Raw genomic sequence first — 11,474 nt, 5'->3', positions numbered from 1 at the left:
CTCACAGTTGAATAATATTCCATTATATATATTATATATATTACATCTTTATCGATTTGTCAATGGACGCTTAAGTTGTTCCATACCTTGATTATTGTGAATAATGCTACAATAAAGAGAGGTGTGCATATATCTCTTTGGCATCTTATTGTATTAATTAATTAATTAATTAATTAATTTATTTATTTATTTATTTTAGATGAGGCAACTCTTGGTTGATCTCACAGATTGCAAGGACCTTGTCAGTTTACAATCTCTTGTTTTTAATTTTTTATGCCTACAGCACCTGGTCTTCCTAGGTGGTCTCCCATCCAAGTACTAACCAGGCTCCACCCTGCTTAGCTTCCGAGATCAGACAGTATCGGGCTTGTTCAGAGTAGCATGGCCGTAGACGGTATCCTATTTTAAGAAATAAAATAATTCAAAAACACAGTTAATATATTTGGACATTTGCAGAATGTATAAATACCCACATTTTTATCTAGCAAACATGAAGCATTTGCCAAGAAGTCACATATGCAAGGCTATGCATCAAACTTAAACAAAGGTCAAATAATTGATATCATTATCTATTTACAAGAAATTGAGTAAAAATTTATAAAAGTATAATTAACTATACCAAATAAATCGAGATTTAAAAAATGAACTTCAATACATTTGTGTTTAAAAAAAAAATTCACAATAGAAATTGGACATTATTAGAACTAGCATTAAAAATACATCATGTCAGAACATAGGAGATGGAGCCAATGTGTACTTTAAAGGAAATTTTACTTAAAGAACTGATTTAGAGAAGAAGAATGGATCAAAATCAATGAACTGAATATCCAACTTAAAAATATTAGAAAAGGATCAAAAATCCAAAAGAAGAAAGAAGAGAACAACAAAATAAATCCTAAAAAAAGGAGGGAATAACAAGTGGAAAAAGAGAAAAAACACAAATGAATTAAAAGAAAACTAGTTTAAGAAAAGAATAAAAGATTAGTATTTGATTATTTAAAACCTAGCAAAACAAACTAATATCTAACGAGTTTACCAAGTAAAACAGAGATATTACATATGGATAATTTAAATAATATATACAGCAGAGCTTTAAAATATAGTGGATATGATATAAAGCTTTATACAAATACATTTGAAAACAGAGATGAAATATATAAATTTTTATAATGTTACAACTTACCGAAAACAGAGTCAGTATGAATAGGTAACCTAAACATTTCTAGTAATTTAAAGGTACTGAACCCGTAATTTCAAACATTCCCTTGGAAAAAATACACATTCAGAAGTATTTGAAATTGAGTTTTACTTAGTACTCATAGAATTGATCCTTCTGATCTTATACAAACTCTTCCAGACATTAAAACATGAGAGAATATTCCTAAATAAATGTCACAAGTCTGCATAACCTCAAGACTAAAGGAAATATGTATATTTTTTTTCAAAAAACTAAAGACTAAGTTTCTAGGCTAATTACTGTCTGCATTGCGTGATCCCACCTGCCTAGATCCTTATGTTCTAGTTCTTTAAGCAAGGACAGCCTATAAGGAGTTTAGGTTTGCTTTACCAAGTTGTCACCCTTTGTCGATGCTCTTCTTACAGCGAATGGGGGACAAACATTGATAATAGACTGCATTACTAAAACTTATCGGCCTTACTCAAACAAATCTTATACTCTATTATTAAAATGTATTATTAAGAAGCTGACATGTTATCTATGCTAGAATATATATTATATACTTCTTACATATTTTAATTTTAAAATATGACAAATTTGCTATTTTAAAATACTGTATTTGACTTACATATTTTAAACTTTATCTTATTTATATTTGAAGGCACATTTGTGTTTTAAGGATCTTTGCAGAAATAGTTTGATTTTATTCATTTCAATAGAAATGTACCAATCTGAGTAGACCATGATACAGTGAATAATGAGATTTTGGACATTTTATTGATTGCATTATTTAGATACTTAGTCATTATGATATAATTCTATTTAAATGATCAAAGAGACAATCTGAATTGCAAAGTGATCATGCCCTGAATATTTGCAATTTATTAAATATATAATTTTTCTATTTTAAATAAGTCAAGGTTGCCTCTGAGATTATGTTTACTCAATAGGTAGAAAAGTGGAGCTTGTAATTATTTGGTTAGCTAACAATCAATAGATTACAAGCACTAATGTGAATTCCGAGTGAAGGTGGTGTTAAATTGCATGTTCAGTTATGGATATTGATCAAGTTAATAACATAACTGCAGAATCCTTACTTCCTTCTCTAATATGCATTCAATTTCAAATGTTTTAGTCCATTTGCTTTCTCAAGAAATATACAATGTTTATAGGGATCATTTTCTCTTCAAAAATGTCTATATTTTTATGTATTTCTCTTTGTTAAGAGAGACATCATAAAAGTTTATTTTGTCCTCTTCCATTTTATTCTTTCTTCATTATTTACTCATTGCTCCTTTGCTCCATTTGTCTACTTTTCAATGTATTCACTTATTCCCTGTTTTGACTCCTTACCTTGTTTATTTGGATTTTTTGTTGCCTTCTTTTAACCATTTTCCCATTATACTGAGGTCTTCCTCATTCCCAGATAATTACAGGTTGGTGGGACATCATCACAAAGAAAGTGAAGGAGTATAGGTATTTTGGTTACCACTAAGATCTGCCACATGATATGAGTATTAGTTAAAGGCAGAGCTAGTTATTACTTGGAAATTCAGTTTTCTTCATTCTTTTCCATGTTCTGCATTTATAAACTGGAAAGTCAGAAATCCCTCAACACTTGGTTAAAATGGAACTTAGCATCCTAGTTATAACAGAACCTCTATGTAATTCATGATTGAGTAACCCACTTGATGTATAAGTTTTGCTATTTTATACCGTACCTCTGCTCTGAAGCTGCAATTTTCAACTCTTTCTATTACATTTAGTTGTTTTTTTAGTCTCTTTTCCTGCTCCTCTGTTAGAAAAGTCATCAAGAAGACATGAGCCCCATGTTTGACCAGAATTTGGAGGTACCTGATTCCCTCCGCCATCTTTGGAATGTGTGCTACACTTGCCTTTCCCACTTCCAGAAGCTGCCGTCAAGGATACAGCCTTGAGCTAAAAATGTGGTGATGAGACTATCAGGATAGGGTACATGACTAAACCCAGTTAAGGACCCCTGTGTGTGTGTAATTGAACTCAGTTAATGCCTCTATATAAACTGTTAAAATTTTGGTCGTTGGGCAGGGAAAACTACTCATCTAGTGGATCATCCAAGACAAACGTCATGATAAAGTTCCCTTGCTTATTAAATCTGCCACCTACCAATCTGGAGTGCTCTGCCATTTTCTTGGGTCTCTCCCTGCACTCTGAGGAAGCAGGCCAGTTTCAGATTATACCCAAAGAAGCTCCCAAAAATGTTCTCACAAACCAACATCCTTAAATACCCAAGAATAGAGAAGCTACAGATTTCTACTGCTTTCTTCAAATTTTATTAGAAGATTGATGAGTATAAGCTTGGGGAAATAAAAGTACCTTACATAGAAGTCAGTTGGCATGCTTTTGACTTCACAAATATTAAAATCTAAATTGATCTTTCCTTTGTTTCTATCCCACTGAGTTGAATCCCTGATGTCTCATCTCCGCCTACCTAGAATTAGAGCCCGTGGTGTTTCAAGAGCCTTATATTCTGTTATGTCAAAACAAATGAAGAGTGTGCTTTCACTTGGTTCATAAGCAGGTTGCATCCTTTAAAACAAATTTTAAACATATCTATTACCATAAAAATGGCACGACGATCACAAAATTAAAAGAATGTGATGAAAAAGTTGATTTTAAAAAAATAACAATCAGTCATCTGCTCTAACAGTGGTATCTAGATCTATAACTCTTGGAGGTAGCATATTCTATTCAAAATGATATACGAAAATAAGCGTTGAGTCTTTCTACTTCTTTACTTAAGGACTTAAAAAGATCTTTACACTATGGTAGAAAAAAACAATATATTAGAACTTATCTGAACAAACCTTACAGCATAACAAGATATATATATATATATACATATATATATATATATATATACATATATATATATATGTATATATATATATATATATATTAAGATAGAAAGCATTCAGTGTGTAAACTGGATCTTCTTGAGTTCATTTTTTTCTCTTTATATCTTGAAGATGTTATCATTCTTGTGGATTCCATTATAATTCATACATAAATGCATGAGTTGCCCTAAATCCTTATCCATAACTGTGTTATGTGCAATACATGTTTTCATGGCATGAAAAACAGAATATTTTAAAAAGTATCTCTTTGTCTATTTAAAACATTGATGATAGTAGGCTATTAACACTTTGGCTAAAATTGGTTTTCCCAGTGCCATTTATTCATAAAGTGAATGATTTTGTCACCTCTTCCAGAAATTTTCAGTCTCTGGCTGGTGACCAACGCAATTACTCCACCTCTTCCACTGAATCCACTAACAATTGCTATAACCTCTTTCTATATACCTTTATAGACCTTTCCTTTTATATCACCATTAGGCAAAGCACAAATTGAAATCAACTATCTATGAGTTCAAATCCCAGTTCTTATATTCTCTGTTTTACAAGTTCAAGTATTCTATAGGAAAATAAGAGATCAATACAATAAAAAAGTTTATTCTCCCATTTTAGCAAACGTGTTGTTACACATGGCCCAAAATTTACCAATCTAAATTAATGATCTTGTTCATAAAGAACATATTATACCTATATATATGTGTGTATATATATATATATATATATATATACACACACACACACGTGTGTGTGTGTGTGTGTGTGTGTGTGTGTGTGTAACAAATGAGACTTCAATGATCTCGCATTTGGATTTCAATATTTTTCCTAGAAGTTTTGTCATATATCCCAATTCTTTGACCCAAATACATTTTTTACTGCATTATAGACTCTGTCCCTGGATTCCTTTGTTGATTAAAAATATAACTTTATAAACAATAATAACTACTACTAAGTACAATATTTTGTACTTCGTGCCTTTCAACAATTAGAATCTGACCTGCTAAGATTGTGTGACATTAGGCAAATGATTTCTTCTAAGCCTCAGATTTCACCTAAGTGAAATGGAGGTAAAAATACTACCTATTGCAATAAGATCTTATGAGGTTTAAATGTGATAACACAAAAAGTACTTAGCTGGTAGTTAGCAAAAGTAAGGGTTTCAGAAAAGCTATTTTTACATGAGTTCTATATTTATTATCAAAAAACACGTTGAATAATTAAATTTACAAAACCCCAATGTTCTTCTTCTTGAAGAACTTTTGCTTGTGCTTGACTGCCATAATTTAAAATTATACACTAGAGGAAAAAAAATAAGCTTCTTCCAAAAATACTCCGTGAATAACCAGCATCTTTGCTTATAAGAACTTCCTTCCAAGATATCTTTAGTCTTATCTAAATTTATTCAATAATGTGCAGTTTAGATGATCTTAATATGAATATTATTTAGATCACATAACATATCTGATTTCATCATTTTACTGCCATATTTTAAATTCCTTAGGGAAAGGGAATAAAAAGATCTCCAAAAAATATAAATCTCTTACCACCTACTATAAAGATGTACATCCTTTGGGCAAGTTGATTTTCAGCTGATTACTTGCAAAGAAATTTGCATTGCTTATTCTATTAGTGAGAGAAACTGAGTCATCTTTTCCCACCTCTCATTGTAACATGGGAGAATGAGTCAGGTTCCCCCTTTTCCAAATCATCAGTGTTGACAATATCAGCAGCCCAATCACTTTCTGCTGGAAAATTCAGCACTTAGAAATTTAGCAATCTTTTTTTTTTTTTTTCAGTTTTGCCTCTTTTTATTTTATTTTTTAATTAAATTTTTGGAGTGACACTTGTTTATAAAATTATATAGGTTTTGTGTCCAAATCAATAATATATCATCTGTATATTGCATTATGTGTTCACCACTCAAAGTCGAATCTCTTTTGTCACCATATATTTGACCCCTTGACCCTTATCTACCTACCTCCTATCTGCTTTCCCTCTGTTAACCACTTAACTTCTGTCTGTGTCTATGAATTTTTGTTTGTTTGTCTTAGCAATCTTTTTGAAATTTGGAAAAAAAAAATTCTTCTCAACATTTTTTTGAAAACATCAGTTGAACATTTTTAATCAGAGAATATATAATTTTGCACTTTGCATTATTTGGCTTAAAATTATATTATAAAAGCACTTTACTTATGTTAAAATACAATTATAATTTTTAAAGTTGCATGACATTCTATCAACTTATGAATATTCACTTAACTAAAGCTATTATTTCTAGTATTTCACTATTTTTGATACTGTAGTAATTGGCATCTTTGTGCATGTAAGTTTTACTTTCTTAAAATTTCCTTAGAATTTTCATTCTGATTAATCTGAAAAAAAAAATCCTTAGAATAAAATCTCACAACTCTAATTATTAAGAGTATAATTTTTACTACTCTTGTTAAACATATTTTCCAAAATTAATGGAATTTTACATCACATATTTTATTTTTTGACAACTTACTTTTAAAACATTGCCTGCCTCTATAGTAAACATACTTTCTAGCATTTTATTTTATTTGGCCTCCAAAAGATAATTATGCTGTTCAATGATATTTTATTTTAAATTGTTATGTTTAATACATAAAATGTAGTTGTGAAAAAATATTTAAGAAAATCACAGACAAGCTAGAAGGAAGATTTCATACATAAGGCACAGGATAATGAATTTATTAATTGATTTCCATTTTATAGCAAATACTATGCTAAGACTAAAGTAATGTTTTCAACACATATGCCACTGTGACTAAAGAAGACCCTCAACTTATTTTAAATTAAATATTGTTTCAATTACTCAATTCATTTATTTGATTATAAAGGCAGATCCACCAGAAAGTTGCATGTATATTATTTCCTCTGTGTGATGTTGATTAACAGTAGGGGGGAAGCTTTAGTTGTCTGGTAGCTTACAATCTAGCTCTAAAATCCACATTTCTAATTAAAGTAGTAATTTATTTATTTACTCAATCCATATTTATTGAGTACCTATTATATGCTCAATAATTATCCACATACTAGATTTATGAGCAAAAATGAAAAAAAAAAAAGCCAGTAATGGTACTGTTGAGTACTAGTTTAGTTTAGTATAGTACAGTATAGTATAGTATAGTATGGTATAGTATAGTATACTGTAGTGTACTATAGTATAGTATAGTGTAGTGTAGTGCAGTGTAGTATAGTGTAGTATTGTATGGTATAGTATAGTATAGTGTAGTGTACTGTAGTATAGTGTAGTGTAATGTAGTATAGTATAGTATAGTAATGAGAGATATGTACATTTGTAAGTGGATTTGACTAATAAGTAACTTTGATCTGAATCTTAAGCATGTCATGATACAACATTAACAGTTTTGAAAGGGAAAAAAGAAAGAAGTGACAACAAGAACAAGGCCTCAGAAATTGTGTTAGAAAGATTCATGTGTGAATGGTTAAAAACGAGAATGCATGGGATTAGTTAAATTTTCATACATCCAGATATAGACATAGTCTGGTAAACAACAGAAAGTTAACAGTAATAATATACAATATTTATGTATTAAGTACATATTCTGCAGCAAATGCTACTCCAAATATTTTTTAAAAATTATTTATTCCCACAACAGCTCTATGAGTGTGACATTCTCAAACTCATTTTACAAATGAGGAAACTGGAGCTCAGAAAGAGGAACTAATTGTGCCTAAGATTTTATTGTTGGCAAATGGCAGGGCTGTGTTTGAACACACTCCTAATACTAGAACCTGCGGTCTGAGTCTGTGATTTAGACTTGAGCAGTCTTCTCAAATGTGCATGCAGGTGCTGGCAAGATCAATTTATCCGTGAATGTTGGAAGGAAGTCTATTCCACTCTAGAGGAGAAACACGTTGAAGACTAAGAAAATGGAGCCTGCCTTTATACTTTAGATAAATTTTTGTGAAAATGTGTTAGTAATATAATTTAATTGATTATCTCTTTAAATATATGCCTATCTTTCTAAATTGTTAAATTGCTAATTTCTCCAAAGTAATTTATCATTTTGTGTACTGAGATGATTTGAAATCATCATTGCATTTGTTTATTTGCCATAATCTTGTGTAAATTACAGTTCAAATAAAAAATATAAGCAGGCCATGGTAGTCCACGCATAACCAAATTATAATTAAACACATTTATTTTGCTTTATGTTTTATCTGAGGAGATAAGTCCTTTAGGAATATTGCCTAATTATTTAAGTTATAAATTTTTCTTTCTATTTACAAGTAAGAAAATTAAGCCAATGCCAAGTTCAATGGCAGAACTATTACTTTTAGAAAGATTAAACAGTTGTCAAACAAAATAAATACAACCACCCAAGTTGACCCTCTGTTATTGCTACAATGATAGATTAAATCATGTTGTTTAATTCTCCATTGAGGTTACTGTAAGAAAGTCACAGTAATGCTTCTGTCATGTTCAAGGAGGAAGGTCAATGTGGGTTAAATAAGTCAACAGAAATTAATAGGCACACTTGAACTTGTTTGGAAATTGGTTTACACTTTCTGCTTTGGTTTCCAAAATTAATATTTGAAAAGTTTTCTTAGATTGTAATATGTAAGGCATTTTATTACATGGCAAATACTGTGTGATTAGTTTTGTAAAATATAATTTTTAAAAATTTTCCCATAATATAAAGTTGAAATATAAGTTAATAAATTCCCTTTGTAGGAAGTTCATGATGAATAACTTGAGACCACAGATAAAACAATTTTCAGAGATTTGATCTTAGTTGCAGAATTAAGAGACAGACCTTACCTTAAGTTTGGAAATTGTGGTTTGGAATTGATACAATATATTGCATCTATAATAACCTATTTAAAAGCCTAGTTATTTCATCAATTGTATTTGCTATTGAGATTTAAGATTTTACATTAAAAATTAGTAACTTGGAGAGTATTTTACTCAATGAGGTTATAAAAACCTAAAATTGTGAAAGCTTACATATCACAGGGAAAACTAGAGTGTTCCATATTATATAAAGCTGTATAAAAATTTTAGTAGAGTAATAAAACTATAGTTTTACAAACCTACACTAATGGTTGTGGTAAAAAAGATGTCTACATGACTCAGTAACATTGTAACTTTTACTCTATATTAAGTTAATGAATATCGAAGAGGAAATGTAATCTCTTATCCCTTACTAAAATATATTTATAATTTGAATTAAATAGTACAATTATATTTTATTTGCATTAAATAAGATGTTTAGCCAAAAAAATAAAATTGAAGGAAAAATGTAATGTCATAGCATCAATACTTTTCCACTGTATATTTTTGGTTTACAAAATATTAGAAGTTATGCAAATTGCTTAATTCTGTATTTTCACAGCCATCGACATCTAATAATTTTGACCTGTTCTTTTTGACAGTAGAAATATAAAGGTCACAGTTTTGCCATAGCTGTTTTAAACTGTTTTAAAAATGGATGGTTACTTCATTAGCTAGTACTCATGATTTTTCACTTCATTTTTTTTAACTTCTATTTGTATTAACTAAAAATTCTAAAAAATGGACTCTAAATAAATATAATAAAATAATGAATTAAATTATTTATTTAAACTTGCAACCAAAGTATTGATTTGAGTTAATATGCTATTAACTCCACTCATTTTTTATATGCATAAGACAACTCTCTTTTCTTTACCTAGATAACATTGTTATTCGGGAATTTATTCATTGTTTTGTTATTCATTTCTTTGTTTTTCACTTGATGAGGGGCAACCCTGTGCAGAGAAAAAATGCATGGATTTGGAGGATAAAAAGCTTGAATTAATAATTAACCCCAAGGTTTATCGCTAAGTAGCTGTGTGACTTTATGAAAATCTTATAAACAAAACACAGAACTCTAGGATTTTTGTGACTATCAAATGAGAAGACATGGATGAATGTAGTTTATAAAATTCAAAGGCTTTACAAAATTATTGATTATGTTCAAAAAGATATGTGATTTCTTTCTGTAGTGTTACAAAAAATAAGCTAATTGAAATAGTTTAATATTAACAATTAAATTCCCCACAAACCTACTGCACTGGATTTCAGAGTACCTGGTGCTATTTAACTCTGTCAGTGTTTGAATATGTTAGCCAATGAGACAGATATTTTTGCACTACTCAGCTTAGAACTCTGCCATATTTATGTAGAGTGATTTTTGTTGTGTCTTAAATTTGTGAAATTATTGCAATTCAGTGTCAGTGTTGAGGTCAACAGACAAAATCTCTATAATAATTTGTAATTTAGTGAAAGGATGGGCAAACTCTCTGTAAAGAGTAAAATAGTAAATACATATCTTAGACTGCAAAGAATGCACCTAATATATGCAAAGATAGTAAATATATTTGCTAGCATATAGTCTCTCATATTCTTCTTCTTAATACATATGTGCTTGTTTACATATTTATTTTTTACAACCCTTCAAAAATGTAACAACAGCAACAACAAAACTTTAACATGAGAGTAGTAGAAAAACATGTTGTGAATTGGATTTGGCATAGGGGTCAAAGTTTGTCAATCCCTGTTCTATTAGAGCTAATGCCACCTGAAGCTCAATACCTTAAATTCACAGGTGAGAAACTGCATTAAAAGTAAGGCAGACTGACCTACTTACTTAAGCACGGAATGTCATTTAAAAGACCAGGTCTTATCTGCTTCTCTGGATATACATTTATTTTGCAAAATGATTCCTTACTTTTTTTGTTTGAAAATTATATATGACATAAAACTTTCAGGGGCCAGTGAAGATGAAATCAACTTACTATTAATTGTTGAAAGCATGTAACTTAATATGTTTCATGAGAAAAAAATTTAGAATTTGTATAACGATCAAACACCAACTTATGGTTATGGTTATATACATATATGTTTTCTCACTTCAATTTCAAATACATTTAACAATATCACCTTGATGGAAAAAGACTTTGTGTTTTGTTTTGTTTTGTTTTTTCATGCACATGGAAAGAGCTACAATGATTCCATGCAGTGTCACTAAAGAGAACAAAAGCAAAAGTTGGAGAACACACTGTGACATTCAGATTATATCTGGATTTAACTGCCCTTAGATGCCAATTTTCAACTATATCTCTGATCATACTTACATTAATAACATCATTCATGTGTATTTTAGAACATCAGGGAAGGCATTTAGCTATTGACAGTCACCTTAACTTTTAGCGTCCTGTGCATTCTACAGTTCAGTGTAGCTTTTAATGCTAGGGAATGTTTTATCATCCATATTTAATTATTAAATGCCTAAAAGCACTGACATTTTGAAACCAGATATGATAAGACTGATTAAGATTGTGTCAATAATACCAAACAGTGTGCTGGAAACTTCTTTGCCATTCAAGCCAAAGAC

General features: G+C 30.0%; 1 pseudogene; it reads right to left on the bottom strand.

The window, feature by feature from the left end:
* Positions 1-274: 274 nt before the first annotated feature.
* On the bottom strand, positions 275-393 carry LOC120599012 (uncharacterized; annotated as a pseudogene).
* Positions 394-11,474: the final 11,081 nt, after the last annotated feature.

This window comes from Pteropus medius, unplaced genomic scaffold, assembly GCF_902729225.1.
Source record: "Pteropus medius unplaced genomic scaffold, Ma_sr-lr_union100, whole genome shotgun sequence".
Taxonomy (NCBI): Eukaryota; Metazoa; Chordata; class Mammalia; order Chiroptera; family Pteropodidae; genus Pteropus; species Pteropus medius.
The sequence above is the reverse complement of the archived record's forward strand: the minus strand, read 5'-3'. Positions and strand labels throughout refer to the sequence as shown.